The following is a 15,587-nucleotide window of genomic DNA, read 5'->3' as shown; positions in this document are numbered from 1 at the left end:
GTTTTGTTTTATGAAATATTCTTTGACTGAAGTCACTGTATAGTATTGTAACTGTATGTACAACAAAGTACAATGACCCTTGGAAGCTTTGATCATTATCACTGTGACTTCTTTGAGAAGTACTTGTTAAGTGTAAAAGAATCTTGACCTGTCATGGCTTCAGTTTGGTGAGATAAAGTATTTTGTTCTGTCTTTTCTCATTTTTTGAATTTATGTTTGATTTGGTTTATTCAAGAGCCACCAATATGTCATCATCTTCACAGCACTCAGTGACAGCTCAAAATGCAAGTCATTGGAATCTTTAGTGTACTGGGCTTATAAAAATCTCTCTCCCCTCTCTCAGTAACTACGTGTATAGCTACAAATATTACTAAGCTTCAAATAGTCAGTATTATAAAACATGCCTGTACTATTGTTTATGTCATACATTTATTTGCACGTGGATCGTAACTTCTGTAATTGGGGAATTCTGTGACACGATATAAAACTACATTTTATTTTAGCTATTATATTAAGATTATGTCCAAATATAGATTTTATCATGGTCCTTGTCCCACAACATGTTACATGGAATTTTTTATTGTTCACTACAAGCCCTATTCTGCATAACTCATTAAAGACAGGAGACATGACCTGGATTATAATTTAACATAATTTCAAAACTTAAGAATTAATTTTTATAAATGGTTTTACAATTTTTGATTAAAAGATCAATAGTTTTGTGACACACAGATGAGCACTGTTCTCCTACTTGAATAGCCTGATGCTATTGTTCTAATAAAGGTGTTCTATGTTTAAGAATTGACCATGGGCTCAGTGTTCTAGCATCAGTCACTTTTAAGAGACACTTTAACCCCTCTGTTTGACATGCTCCCAAAATATTTTCTAATGCCTGTTCCGTGAGTTTTCTACACCACTGCCAAAGATTGATGCATGAGCTACCAGTCGCTGAGAGTGGACCTACCAGCCATATGTGACCCCCTACTGCACTACTGCAACTCATCATCCCGTGCCACACCATCGCCCATGCAGGTCCTTTAGCACATGTGCTGGCAAGAAACAATGTAACCACCTATGTGTTTTACCTTTTCTTATCCATTGTACCACCTTTGAGCAAATTATGATTACACATTGTAAAGCATACTTAGTATTGCTAGCAGTAAGCCCACTCATGATTATTTTGGAGTGTAAGTCTGGGCAACCTGTTTCTCCATGCAAGCGTGTGATAATCTTTAGAAAATCTAGTCATCACTTCTATGGAAGGACTGTACAAGCCACCATCTGTATGGGGGTGTACTGAGAGTAGTTTAGTGATAATTAAAAAAAAAAAAATCCCACTGTTGGCTTTGCTGTCAGTACCTGGATAGTTACCCTTAGCCTATATGCCAAAATCTGCCTCTATTTCAGGCTGGAAGTGGTTAGTTCCCATTAGGGTTGCTGAAAGGAACATGCTTTGTCAAGCAGCATGGGAGCGGTGTCATTTATGGTGCTGGGGGAAGTGAGCAAAGCATGAGTTGAAGAGGTGATGCACTCTCTGTTCCCAGACCCTGCACTGACAGCACACACTTCTCCTTCCTGCAATTTTCCTCTTTTGGACTTTGGTCCACCTTGGACATCCATGAAGACTCTTCCAAGTGGCTGGTGGCATGTACTCCATTCCTAAGGCATACTGCTTGTTTTCCAGTTGCTGAAAATATGGAGCTTTAATCTGCCAAACCTTATGCATTATTTAAACAACCTATGGACACCTACATCCTTCATCATGCCAACAATTTCTCATTGGTTTTCCCCCCAAGCACTGGCACAACAGAGGAATGATCAATTGAATGTTTTTAAAAGTCTATACAGTCAGGGCAACTACAGCTGTGAAGACACATCTTGAAAATTAGAGAATCACTTCAGCTGTAAAATCCTTTTTTTATTGGACTCATCACTGGTTTTGCAGCATTACAACCACATCTTCAGATGAACGCCTAGATATAAACGCATAACAATTATATTTACCCTCTAATATAAGTGCATAAACTTAAGCATAGTGTAATAGAAGGTACTCACACATCTCAGGTCATAAGGTGATCAACACTGATGATACACAGAAGACCCAACATTCATCATCAATTTAGAATGAAAACTAACAAATTATGGTGATGATAGTAAAGAATAAAAGCTGCAACATAATGTTCCAATCCCCAATCGATTGGTAAGACCTTCAGTGAAATGCTGTGTGGCAACCAACAAAACCACATGAACATTATGTAGTTAAATAGCAAGTTAAAATAGGATAAAACAGGAAAAAATCACTGAAGGTTATAATCTGATGGAGTAGCTGTCAATAAATTTGAAAGATAAATAGTGGAAACTAGTATAGGCCCAAAGTTGGATCTCCATTACAGAAAAGTCAGCACCTATAAATAAAATAACAGAGCTGAAAGTAGGAAGGAACAGCAAAGATGATGAACTCAGTTGAGGAAACTCACTATTATTCTGGAACTTGATCTCACGAGGTACAGAATACACCACCTCGAACAGCCTAATACTAAAGATGTGAAAGTGTTACCAGCTGACTAAGAAGTCACCTATAAATAAAATAACAGAGCTGAAAGTAGGAAGGAACAGCAAAGATGATGAACTCAGTTGAGGTAACTCACTATTATTCTGGAACTTGATCTCACGAGGTACAGAATACACCACCTCGAACAGCCTAATACTAAAGATGTGAAAGTGTTATCAGCTGACTAAGAAGTCAAGTGCTTGTGCCTCAGACATGAGTGCACAAGTGCCCACAGCATGAGATGTGAACACAAAACAGCCTGTATTGCCGGGTTAAAATCAACAAGGAAGGTTGGGTAACTTCCTCATAATTATTAATATTAGAACATGAATTAAAATAGTACAAAAAATTATGACATAAGAAAAATGAAATAAATTTTCGACAGATTTCAGTGCACATGTTGCTGTATGGGGCCTTTGCTCTATCTGCTTCAGTGGTCAAAAGGTAAATGGTATCTTACTGACAGAGAATACAAGTTTCCCAAATACTTGTAAAGTGGGACATTTTAGCAACAATAGGGTCATTTTCCACTACTTATCTCATGATTTCCCCTCCTGCCCTTACAGATTCTGCTCAGTGTAAAATGTAGATGACCTTCACCCCAGTCACCCCTTCCCAATTTCTGTCCACCTCATACAAGGAGTGAATTTCATGAAGAAAATAAGAAAAATGAGTATAAAGTGTAAACCTAATGATGAAAATTACAAGTACATTAAAAATGATGAAAATGGGCAAAGAGCAAAGGTCAGCAGTATGATCCCAAGATGCAGTAGATGACAATCAGTACCACTAGGATGTGTGTCAGCATAAACCCACTAAAAAAGAAGAGAAAGAATGAGTAATGGGAGGGGGTGGTGGGATGTAGCCAGTATAATAAACGTGCCAGTTATCCTATTGGGGCAACTGAAATTCGCTGGTATGCTACGAGGTCTTTATTCAATTGGACCATTACATGTATCTTGGGGAAATGTTTCATAGAACACTTTTTCTCCACTTCTTCAAGCATACTGAAAATATGGCCCTTATTTTTCCTGTGTAGTATTTTTAAATTACTGGGCAAATTAGTGACAGAATGCCCCTGTTCACGCAAGGCACATTCTGAACTGGCTAAAATTATGTGTTCCTTGAACCTGATGTCCAAAAAAGTTAATACTATACATTATTGTTGTTGTTGTTGTGGTCTTCAGTCCTGAGACTGGTTTGATGCAGCTCTCCATGCTACTCTATCCTGTGCAAGCTTTTTCATCTCCCAGTACCTACTGCAACCTACATCCTTCTGAATCTGCTTAGTGTATTCATCTCTTGGTCTCCCCCTACGATTTTTACCCTCCACGCTGCCCTCCAATACTAAATTGGTGATCCCTTGATGCCTCAGAACATGTCCTACCAACCGATCCCTTCTTCTGGTCAGGTTGTGCCACAAACTTCTCTTATTCTTTATTATTAAATTACCATTGACAATGAGGTCATTAGAGATGGAGCACAAGCTCGGATTAGGGAAGGATGAGGGAGGAAATCGGCTGCGCCCTTTCAAAGGAACCATCACGGCATTTGCCTGAAGTGATCTAGAGAAATCACAGAAAATCTAAATCAGGATGGTCGGATGCGGGATTGAACCGTCATCCTCCCGAATGCGACTCCAGTGTGCTAATCACTGTGCCACCTCGCTCGGTTCCTATAAAATATTTCAATTTCAGCTCCACACCTAAATTCTGTCGTGCTGAGCTATTATAAATCTGCTTTATTTATACATGCCCTTCTGAGGAAACAACTGTGTGTCATCAACCTATCTGACTGCAACCACATCGATGCCCACACTGAACTTTCATATGTTAACCCCTACTCATACGCTATCTCCCTTTCAATTCCCTTCCCTCCCCTCTCTTCCCCTATCTGTAATATTCCAGGAATAAATCTCCAATCTTGCTGACTCTTCATTTCTTAGGTTTCTTCCCAGCAACACAAACCTCTCAATAAAGAGACCACCTACAGTCTCAAAACAAACCACAATCTGACTAACTGCTATCCAGGTGAAGGTTACAATACTGTCATTATTAACTGCAGTAAATTTCTTTCAGAAGGTCTCTGTCTACTTTCACACATCTCTACCTAAGCTCGTATCTAGCACAGCCCTGACCTATTTGCGTAAGTATTTTGGAGAGTCAGACTGGATACTATTTGAGATCCCTTTGCTATAGGTCTACCAGATCCTCAAGAATGATGACCTATGCAGGGAAAGAGTCAAGGCAGGAATGGCAACATTCATCATCACTACACATTACTCTTCACTTGTTACCTTAATTACCACACTATAAGCAGCAGTTGTCTCAGTATATGTGTCAGCCCCAGTAAACAATTGTTCCATTAATCAACTGTCACTATAGCCATTAGACAGTGAAACTCACAGAGCTGGTGAATCAAATCCTAGTATGTTTCTTTTTTTCAGCCGATTTCAGTGCACAAATCACTGTATGGGGCCTTTGCTCTATCTGCTTCAGTGGTCAAATGGTAAATGGTATCTTATCCACAGAGAGTATGAGATTCTCAAATACATGTAAAGTGGGACATTTTAGCAACAATAGCGTCATTTTCCACCACTTATCTCACAATTCCCCTCCTGCCCTTACAGACTCTGCTCAGTGTAAAATGTAGATGACCTTCACCCCAGTCACCCCATCCAAACTTCTGTCCACCTCATACAAGGAGCGAATTCAATGAAGAAATCATCAAAATCAATGCTCAGCAAGACAAACTGGATCTTGTAAAGCCAGTTGGCTGAAATTACAGAGCAAAACAGCATTTAGGATTTGGTGAATTACTTTACTAATGTGATCCACTTGGCTGCTGATTCATCCTCGCCAAAATCTGTAGCTTGTTACAGAAGGCAGACTTTGTAGAATGAACAGTATCTCATAGATATGGTAGGCAGCTAGGCAACACTGGAAAGATTCAGGAACAGTCTACGTAATCAGCATCTTTCAGTCTTTTAGCTAGTGAGGGTAAAAATCTGACAAATCATTATAGAGAGCAAGATGAGATCATGACCCAAGTTTCTGAAAACTGTCATCATTTGATGTCTACCACTGTAGTATGAGTATCATTGAGGAGGATTATGGGAAAATGTATCATGTCCATTAGCTGGAATTTGGGACAATCAAATCCCTAAGGCAATATTAAAGGAAATAGCCCATATGCTAGTGTAGTAGTTTCATGATACAGTATGATCCATAACTCAAGTTCCAGGTTACCAACAAGGCAGGGAGAAAAAGAAAATTAATTTTCATTCCAACACTGAAGAAAGCTACAATCTTCCCTTCTCATTGTGGGTAGTTGATGTCAGCCTATCTGCAGCTTGAGCTCCCAGACTGGACTTCATCCTTTATGGCATGCTGCAACATCACAGCGAAAATTTCAAAGAAATCTGCTTTGTTTTTTTAATGAAAAGAGGATGAAGGTTAATATCATGATCTACAATGGGAATCAATAATATTTTCACACTGCACACTAGAAAATGGCCACAAACACCCAACAATTATTGTAGAATCACCCTTCCCAGATGTACGGGAAAGATGATACATAGATGGTCAGTTTCCACCCTATCTACAATCTAGAGGCCATAAATTTCCAACATAGCATCGAGTGGGGTTTCAGATGGTTGTCATCTTACACTTGATAATCCAGTCCTACCTTTTCAGCTCAAGAGTAGCACTTGCTACCTGTGTCCTCGACTATCTGCCGGATATATTCCCATATCTGTATTCCTCTACGGCTTTTGGCCTCTAGTACCATGGAAGTAATAGACAGATGTCTTAACAGATGTCCTGTTATCCTGTCCCTTACATTCTTTTTCTCACTGATTCTGTGGAGAGCATCCTCATTCCTTACCTTATCAGTCCACCTTATTTTCAACATTCTTCTACAGCACCATATCTCAAATGCTTCAATTCTCCACTGTACCAACTTTCCCACACTCCATGTTTCACTACCATATGATGCTGTGGACGATACATACATTCTCAGAAATTTCTTCCTCAAATTATGGTCTATGTCTGATATTAGTAGACTTCCAATGGACAGGAACAGGTGGTACAATACAGTCAGTATAAATACTTCATTAACAACTTGTAAGTGATATCTCTTATAATGTAAAGGCATGTGACATTTCGTGGAGACGCCATTATCTGTCAACTACATGAAAAGGTTAAATGATAGAGAGTCAAGAGTATTCTAATGTATGAGTGTGCTTAAATTCACCTTATTGACCAGGGGAGTGTGTTTCATGTTACATTATTATTGTTCACAGTGAGGCTCCCCTGTGCACTGATGTTAATTTGTGGACGTCTTCTGTATTTAAGATTCCACTTCCACTCTCACAACATTGTTTCATTAGCTATGGCTGATGGAGACTGTGCTTCAATAAATTTTAATTTCTCCATTGATACTAAAACTGTATGTGTTGATTTTTTAAATGTCTGAGTTGAAATGGAAGGATAACATTTTAAGTTTTAAGGATGCAGTGAATCTTCTAGGCTCTGTATTTGATAAAAAATTGATTGGCAGCTTCCTTTGGAATACGAAAGTCAAAATCCATAATGCAATGAATATAATTAAGTTTTTGAATAGAAAATATGGGAGGTAAATAGACGATGTATACTTTTTTTTACAGGGTCTGTATTAAATCTTGCTCATCTCTTGGTCATATCAATTATGGATCAGTATGGTCACCATATTGAAGAATTTTGGATTCAGTAAACCACAAGAGTATCCAATTGGTGACAGGGGCTTATAGAACAATCTCCATTAACAGCCTATGTGTAGCGGCAGCAGAGCCATCATTACATTCCCTGTGATGGCACCTTTGTTGTCATGCTGGTAATCTGGCACCACATTTCATCTTTGTTGTAACCATCTATGAGGTGGTAGACTTTCTTTATTTTCTTGTAGTTCTTTCTTTCTCCTGTGTATGTTATGTAATGCAGCTGTATGAATATATTATGAATGCATGTAATTGTTATTTATCCACCTCATCTTCAACACCAGCACACCCTATCAAACTTGTGGCTGAATAAGCATATACACTCCAGTCATTAACAAATTCACAAGAGAAACAATACTGTATTTTAGAGAGTACAAGACACATCTTAATTTTTAAGCATTTTTTAAATAACATTTTTACCATTTTTATCATTAGATTGCAAAACCAGACAAAAAGAAACTCTTAATTTATATACCAGAACTGGCCTTTAAAATCCCTGAAAATCATCATCTGAACCTCCTTCTTCTTCTTCCTCTCCTTCTTCTTCCTCCTCCTCTCTGACATCATTGTTGTCCACTTAATACATAAGATGGTCTTCACTGCCATCAGAAGTGTTACTTATGCTGCACTTCTTGAAACATTTAATATTGAGTTTCCTCCATCTCCCATTTGTTCAATTCCTCACTTATATACACTTTAGGTGCTTTATTTATCAAAACATCAAGAGGTTACAATTGTGAAGCAAGTCCTCCAAGAATAATAGCAAGCTCTGTATTTCCCTGCCTCAATTTCTCTTTCACAGACTTTTTCAATGACTACTAAACTGAAACTTCCTGGCAGATTAAAATTGTGTGCCCGACTGAGACTCGAACTCAGGACCTTTGCCTTTCGCGGGCAAGTGCTCTACCAACTGAGCTACCGAAGCACGACTCACGCCCGGTACTCACAGCTTTACTTCTGCCAGTACCTCGTCTCCTACCTTCCAAACTTTACAGAAGCTCTCCTGCGAAGGAGAGCTTCTGTAAAGTTTGGAAGGTAGAAGACGAGGTACTGGCAGAAGTAAAGCTGTGAGTACCGGGCGTGAGTCGTGCTTCGGTAGCTCAGTTGGTAGAGCACTTGCCCGCGAAAGGCAAAGGTCCTGAGTTCGAGTCTCGGTCGGGCACACAGTTTTAATCTGCCAGGAAGTTTCATATCAGCACACACTCCACTGCAGAGTGAAAATCTCATTCTGGAAACATCCCCCAGGCTGTGGCTAAGCCATGTCTCCGCAATATCCTTTCTTTCAGGAGTGCTATTTCTGCAAGGTTCGCAGGAGAGCTTCTGTAAGGTTTGGAAGGTAGGAGACAAGGTACTGGCAGAAGTAAAGCTGTGAGTACCGGGCATGAGTCGTGATTTGGTAGCTCAGTTGGTAGAGCACTTGCCCACGAAAGGCAAAGGTCCTGAGTTCGAGTCTCGGTTGGGCACACAGTTTTAATCTGCCAGGAAGTTTCATATCAGCGCACACTCCGCTGGAGAGCGAAAATCTCATTTTGACTACTAAACTGATCTAGTACAAGAAGAGAACTCCTCTTCAATCAAGCACCTTTCCTTCTCTCCCATTCTGTTAATCCATGATTTTGTACCAGCCTTGTCCATCTGACCATTGTCATGTACATGAACAACAACATCTGGCAGTATTTCAGAAGATATTGGCATTGTTTTGCGCTTGAAAACGATCACTGGATTACGTTTAGTACCATCAGCACAACATGAAAGGATAATGGTGTAGTGTATTTTTTCATGTCCACTTGTTTTAATAGTTAATAAAATAGAAAGAAACATTCCATATGGGAAAAATATATTTTTTTATATTAATATATTTAAATATGTCTGCTTGTGTCTGTATATGTGTGGATGGATATGTGTGTGTGTGTGTGTGTGCGTGTGAGTGTATACCTGTCCTTTTTTCCCCCTAAAGTAAGTCTTTCCGCTCCCAGGATTGGAATGACTCCTTACCCTCTCCCTTAAAACCCACATCCTTTCGTCTTTCCCTTTCCTTCCCTCTTTCCTGACGAAGCAACCATTGGTTGCAAAAGCTTGAAATTTTGTGTGTGTGTTTGTGTGTTTTTTTATTGTGTCTATCTACCAGCACTTTCCCATTTGGTAAATATGTTTTAATAGTTACAGTTTTAGCACCTTTCACGGCAACAGTACTGTTATCGAGCCTCTTCAGTTTCTTACTCATTTCGTGATTTCCACCACTATAACCTATGCCAGCAATTAACTTCGTGCTGTTTATATTCGCCTGCTGCTACATTCGCCTGACGTCCAGAAGTACTCTGCTCATCTCACTGCAAGCTCAGTTACTTTCTGCTAATTATTAATTTGTTTAGAGGAATTGTTTGTAGTGTAATTTGTATTGTTTGTATTTGTGTTGTTTGTTTGTAGTGTAATTTGTATTGTTTAATCTGCCATCATGTGTGACAAATGTGGATGTTGTCGTAATTTAGTGAGCACAGGAGTGAAATGTCAGGATTGTGGGTTGGTATTTCACTGGGAAGATTGTAGTGGGGAAGCTGTTATAGTGCCAGACGAGGCTCACCAATGGAGTTGTAGACTATGTAGCCGTGACAAGAAAATCGGGAACAGGGAAAAAAGATCTGGCCCTTCAGGCTGAACTAGAAATGGTGTACTTTGAATCATACAGGTTGAAGGGGAAAAGAGACAATGAGAGCTGGGAACAGGTAACAAGTCATAGTCAGAAGGAGAAAACCTTAAAAATAACTTTTCAGATTCCAGTGAGCAATCAGTTTGATTTGTTACCTGAAGTAGAAGAGCCTCAAACAGTTTTTGAGCAAAATAGAGTGCAGAAGACTAGTAGTAACAATTTTAATGCTAGGTCACAAGCATTGTGAAACCTAGTGCTAAGCTTAGCCAGGTTACAGAAAACCTAGGGGCCTTGTGCAAAGATTTTGATGGCAAGGATCATGTTCTTATTGTAGGAGGAGCAGGAAATAGCCTGGCTAGCAATTCGGACTATAATATTAGGGGTGACCTGGATGTAATAGGTGCAGCAACAGCTCACATTCGTGTGGGGTTTGTGGATGTTTTGCAGCACCATGACCAGCCCTGGGTTAATATGGCTGTCAACTGTGTTAACAGAGAGCTGGGAGGGGGTTACTATTGGCAGAAACTAAATCTCATATCTTTGCTGTGCCTGTTGATGCAATTGAGAGGTGGGGCCACACTAGTCATAGCCTGCACCTGAATAGGAGGGGGAAGGATGGATTAGTTGGTCTTCTTGCAGAAAATGTAAGGGACACACACACACACACACACACACACACACACACACACACACACACACACAAGACAAAATACCTGTGATTACTGGAGTCAGAGTGACACATTTTTTAGGTTAGAGTCAGGTTACAGACAGAGAGTATTGAAAGAGATTAAAACAGAACAGTGCCATAGTGCCTGTAGCAGTATCCAAAGAAATAAAATTTATGTGTTTCATCAGAACATTAGAGGATTGAAAAACAAGACAGATGAGCTTCTTGTATGCCTAGAAAATGGGGTATATTCTGAAGGTATAGATATTTTGTGTCTCTCTGAGCAAAATGTAACCACGGGGATGGAGAAGTTAAATTTAAGAGATTACAGATTAGCATCTTATTCATGTAGAGTCAGCATGGAACAAGGAGGAGTTGCTACTTATATAAAAACTGGACACAAAGTAAAAAATATTGAAACAAACAGTTTTTGTGTAGATCAGATCCTTGAAGCATGTGCTTGTAAGTTGCTACTGCAATATACTTCTCCCAGCTATTCATGAAAAATCTTGAGGCATTATTGAGCTACCTGTCAGACAAAAAGAAGCAGATAGTGGTTTGTGGTGATTTTAATGTACATTTCTTAAAAGATACGGATAGGAAAAATGAGCTAGAATCTTTGTTTGGCTGTTTCAATCTAGTATCTGTTGTTAATTTTCCAGCTCGTGTGCAGCAGGTTAGTAGGTCACTTATAAATAACATTTTCATAGCCAGTGCTCAGACAGAAACAATTAATGTGTAACCAGTTGTTAATGGGCTATCTGATCATAATGGAAATAAAACATGCAGCACCTTACAGGATTCAGGAAGGTTCATACAAGGCAGGGAGGCTTATTAATGCGAACAGGATACAGAGCTTTAAGTGCAGCCTAGAACACATAGAATGGGATGAAGTATACATAGAAAATGATGCTGATGCCAAATTCAATTCATTCCACCGTAAATTTGTCTCAATATTTGAGAGATGCTTTCCTGAAACATTATCCAAAATAGCCGTTACAAAGTCAATTAAGCCATGGATTACTAAGGGAATTAAGATATCATGTAAGAGGAAGAGGGAAATATATGGAAAGGCCAGAATAAGTCAGGATCCAACATTACTTGCTTACTACATAAGATACTGTAATATGTTACGGAAAGTCATTGAGAAGTTGAGAAGCTTATGTGTTCTGACAGAAATTAATAATGCAGATAATAAGATTAAAACTATATGGAATATTGTCAAATGGGAGATGGGGCAGCCTGACAGTGCACAGAATACCATAGCTATAAAGCTAAATGATGATGTTGTGAGTGACAATTCACAAGTTGCAAGTATTTTTAACAATCACATTCTGAATGCTGCAGCTAAAATAGGGTTAAAGGGTTCAGTTGAAGAAGTAAAGAAATATGTTAAAAATGTCATTCCCCAGGACTTTAGGCCTTTAAAAATAACATCAACATCCCCCACTGAAATTATGGGAATTATAAATATACTGAAAAACAAGAGTTCATGTGGTGATGATGGAGTGTCTAACAGAATTTTGAAGTGTTGTTCTAATTTAATAAGTGGAGTCCTTAGAAATATATGTAATGCTTCACTGGCACAGGGAATTCTTACAGACAGATTGAAATACACAACTGTCAAACCTCTTCATAAGAAAAGGGACAAGAGTGACTTAAATAATTAAAGACCAATCTCATTGCTGACTTCATTTTCTAAAATATTCGAAAAAGTTACGTATTCAAGATTAGTCTCACATTTAAGTGAAAATAATTTACTCAGCACATCACAGTTCGGATTCTGGAAGGGTTACTCGACTGAGAATGCTATCTACATATTTACCCATCAAATAGTACAAGCCCTAAATAACAAATTATCGTCAGTTGGTATTTTTTGTGATCTCTCCAAGGCATTTGACTGTTTGGATCATGTCACACTCTTAGAAAAACTCAGGTTTTATGAAACTGAAGGCTATACACACAGCTACTTAATGAACAGAAAGCAAAAAGTTGTGCTGAATAGAACAAGTAATGTTGGGAAGGTGGTAAATTCTAGTGAATGGGGAGTTATCACAAAGTGAGTCCCACAGGGTTCAATTTTTAGGTCCTCGGCTGTTCCTTTTTCATGCTCATGACCAACCACTTAACGTTCAGCAAGCGGAACAAGTACTTTTTGCAGATGACACAGGTGTTATAATAAATCCCATTCCAGAAAAAGCAGCTGAAGATATTGTTAAGGATGTCTTTCAAAGAATTATTAAGTGGTTCTCAGAAAATGGACTCTCCCTTAATTTTGAAAAAGCTCACTATATCCAGTTCTGTACACCGAATAGAGTCATACCGACAATTGATGTAGCATATGAACAGGGCTCAGTTAACAGGGTAGATTTCTCCAAATTTTTGGGTGTTCACATTGATGACAACTTGAACTAGAAGAAGCATATTACTGAGCTTCTCAAACAACTAAGTTCAGCTTCTTTTGGTCTTCATATAATTGCTAGTCTTGGTAATAAACAGCTCAGCCTCCTAACATACTTTGCATATTTCCAATCAATAATGTCTTATGGAATAGTTTTCTGGGGTAACTCACCACTTAGATATAAGGTATTGATTCCACAAAAGAGAGCAGTGAGAATAATTAGTGGTGTTCACTCAAGGATGCCATGTAGGCATCTTTTCAAGGAGTTAGGTATTTTAACTGCACCATCAGAGTACATATATTCACCAATGAAATTCGTTACAAATAATCCATCTCAATTTGTGAAGAACAGTGATGTTCATACGTACAACACTAGAAGGAAAAATGACCTTTCCTATCTGTTATTGAAGCTATCAGTTGCTCAAAAAGGAGTACATTATTCAGCAAAAAAAATCTTTGATAATTTGCCCAACAACATAAAGTGTCTGGCAGGTAGCAGATCAAGTTTTAAATCTAGCTTAAAATCGTTTCTTTTGGACAACACCTTCTACTCCATGGACGAGTTTTTGTTTTAAATGTAGTTGCATGTGTAGAACTAAAAATTTCAGTAATATTAATATTAGCACTATTCATGTGTGTATATATATCTCATAATCTGACTAGTTCCACATCATATCGAGAAAATGATGTACGGAACATGACATACCTAAAACTAAAATAAAAAACTTGGCACATCAAATGTCATAGAAGTTTTGTCCATATTCACTATTTGGCTTAGTTCCACACTAGTTTTCTTTCGATGGTGAATAATAAAGTGATGGAAAGATAATATTTTCTCTTCATACTCTTGTGGCATTTTCTGACATATTTTGGTTTTGGTTCACATGTTAAGTCCATGATGCTTCATAAACTTGTAGCACCAACCAAATCCACCCTTAAAGTCTGTTAAGTTCCACTGTAGTGCTAGCTTAAGAATGTGTATTTGAATAATTTTTGTATTAATTGCTGTGCCATTTTGACAATGTCCTTGAACCCATTTCAATAGGTCATCTTCTAGTTTTAGCCATTCTGCATTCCATCCTCTATTTGCACATTCAGTCTTCATTTTTCTCAGTACTTCTTCACTAGCCTGCCAATCACAAATGGTTTTTTCTGTTGGTGGAGGGCTGAAATGCCACTCAACTCCTCTGTTTCCATGTTCTTCTGCACATATATTCAATTTATAACCCAAATCATATGAATACATTTAATTTTTTTCCATTATAAAACTAGGTACTACCAAAAATACTGTTACCAATAATACAAATCACTTTCAATTCAAGTTCACTGCTGGCATAGACTGCAATGATACTTTAGCAAGTTTATGAATCCCTGCAACTCATATTCGTCGCATTGGTGCACTGCTGCTGCCAGCTGAATCCGATGTTGCCAGATAGAGGCAGGTTTCCTGTAGCATCGAATGTGTGGCCATTTTTAAGACTGCTGGGAATTTTACATCAAACACTGGACACTTTTATATAATTCTGAGTATAAGACAAACCTGAACTTTGAAGGCAATTTTTCAAAGAAAAAAGTGTGTCTTACAGTCCGTGAAATATGGCAGACCACATCTCCTCTGCTACTTATTATACATTAGCTTACTGAAATCATTATTGGATTGCCTTTCTGCTTTTCTAATTTTCTATTAATTTCTACCCACTTGCTCACATTCACAGAAGACAAACCTTTTACAGAACTGCAGTTTTAGCACAAAATAATTTTTATGCTGGTGAAACATGGCTGTGATTAATTATCCTGTAACAAATTTTCTTTATTTGTTTTATTTGCTCAAGGGATTTCTGCAGAGCCTCCGGGTGGGATGTTGTTAGAAACTAGTAAAACTTAGATAACAAAATAAGATTGTTCTCCTGAGAAAAAAATGTAGTAAAATAGTATTAAAACAGTAGTCTGACACCTACAGTGCGCCAAAACATTTTTATCATTGTATTTTTGTGATCTTCAGTCCAAAGACTGGTTGGTACAGATCACCACACTACTCTATCCTGTAAAAGCCTTTTCAGCTCTGAATAACTACTGTAACCTACATTTTTCTGGATCTGCTTACTGTGTTCATCTATTGGTCTCCTTCTACAATGTTTAACCCCCACACTTCCCTCCTAGGAAATTGGTGATCCCTTGCTGTCTCAAATGCGTCCTATTAACTGGTTCCTTCTTTTAGTCAAGTTGGGCCACAAATTTCTTGTCTCTCCTGTTATATTCAGCACCTCACTATTAGTTACATGACCTGGTAGATGTAGTAACTATTAACATCTGCACAACACATATAGTAACATGACATTGTTTCTTACACACAGTAACCTTGCTGTTAAGGAAGAGTGCTACGTGTATATGGGAAGTGGAAGAGCCTGAACTGAAGGGCAATAAGCTGCAGCTGGCAAAGCTAAAGACATGGCCTTAGTGTAATTCCTTCCAGCCACTGAGACAAAAATCCCAGCCAGTGAGGCAAATTAAGTTCTGCTGATTCCCCTCTAGACTGGATATTGTTCTTTGATGGACTGTATCCAC

At 38.4% G+C, this 15,587-nt stretch overlaps 1 protein-coding gene across 1 annotated transcript in view; it reads right to left on the bottom strand.

Annotated features, from left to right (window-relative positions):
• LOC124709134 (sodium channel protein para) overlaps positions 1–15,587 on the bottom strand; it is an 878,324-nt gene that overhangs the window by 265,627 nt on the left and 597,110 nt on the right. The gene's annotated exons all lie outside the window — the stretch shown is intronic.

The sequence above is a fragment of the Schistocerca piceifrons genome, chromosome 7 (assembly GCF_021461385.2).
Source record: "Schistocerca piceifrons isolate TAMUIC-IGC-003096 chromosome 7, iqSchPice1.1, whole genome shotgun sequence".
Lineage (NCBI taxonomy): Eukaryota > Metazoa > Arthropoda > Insecta > Orthoptera > Acrididae > Schistocerca > Schistocerca piceifrons.
Note: the sequence above shows the minus strand (reverse complement) of the source record. Positions and strands in the feature narration are given on the sequence as shown.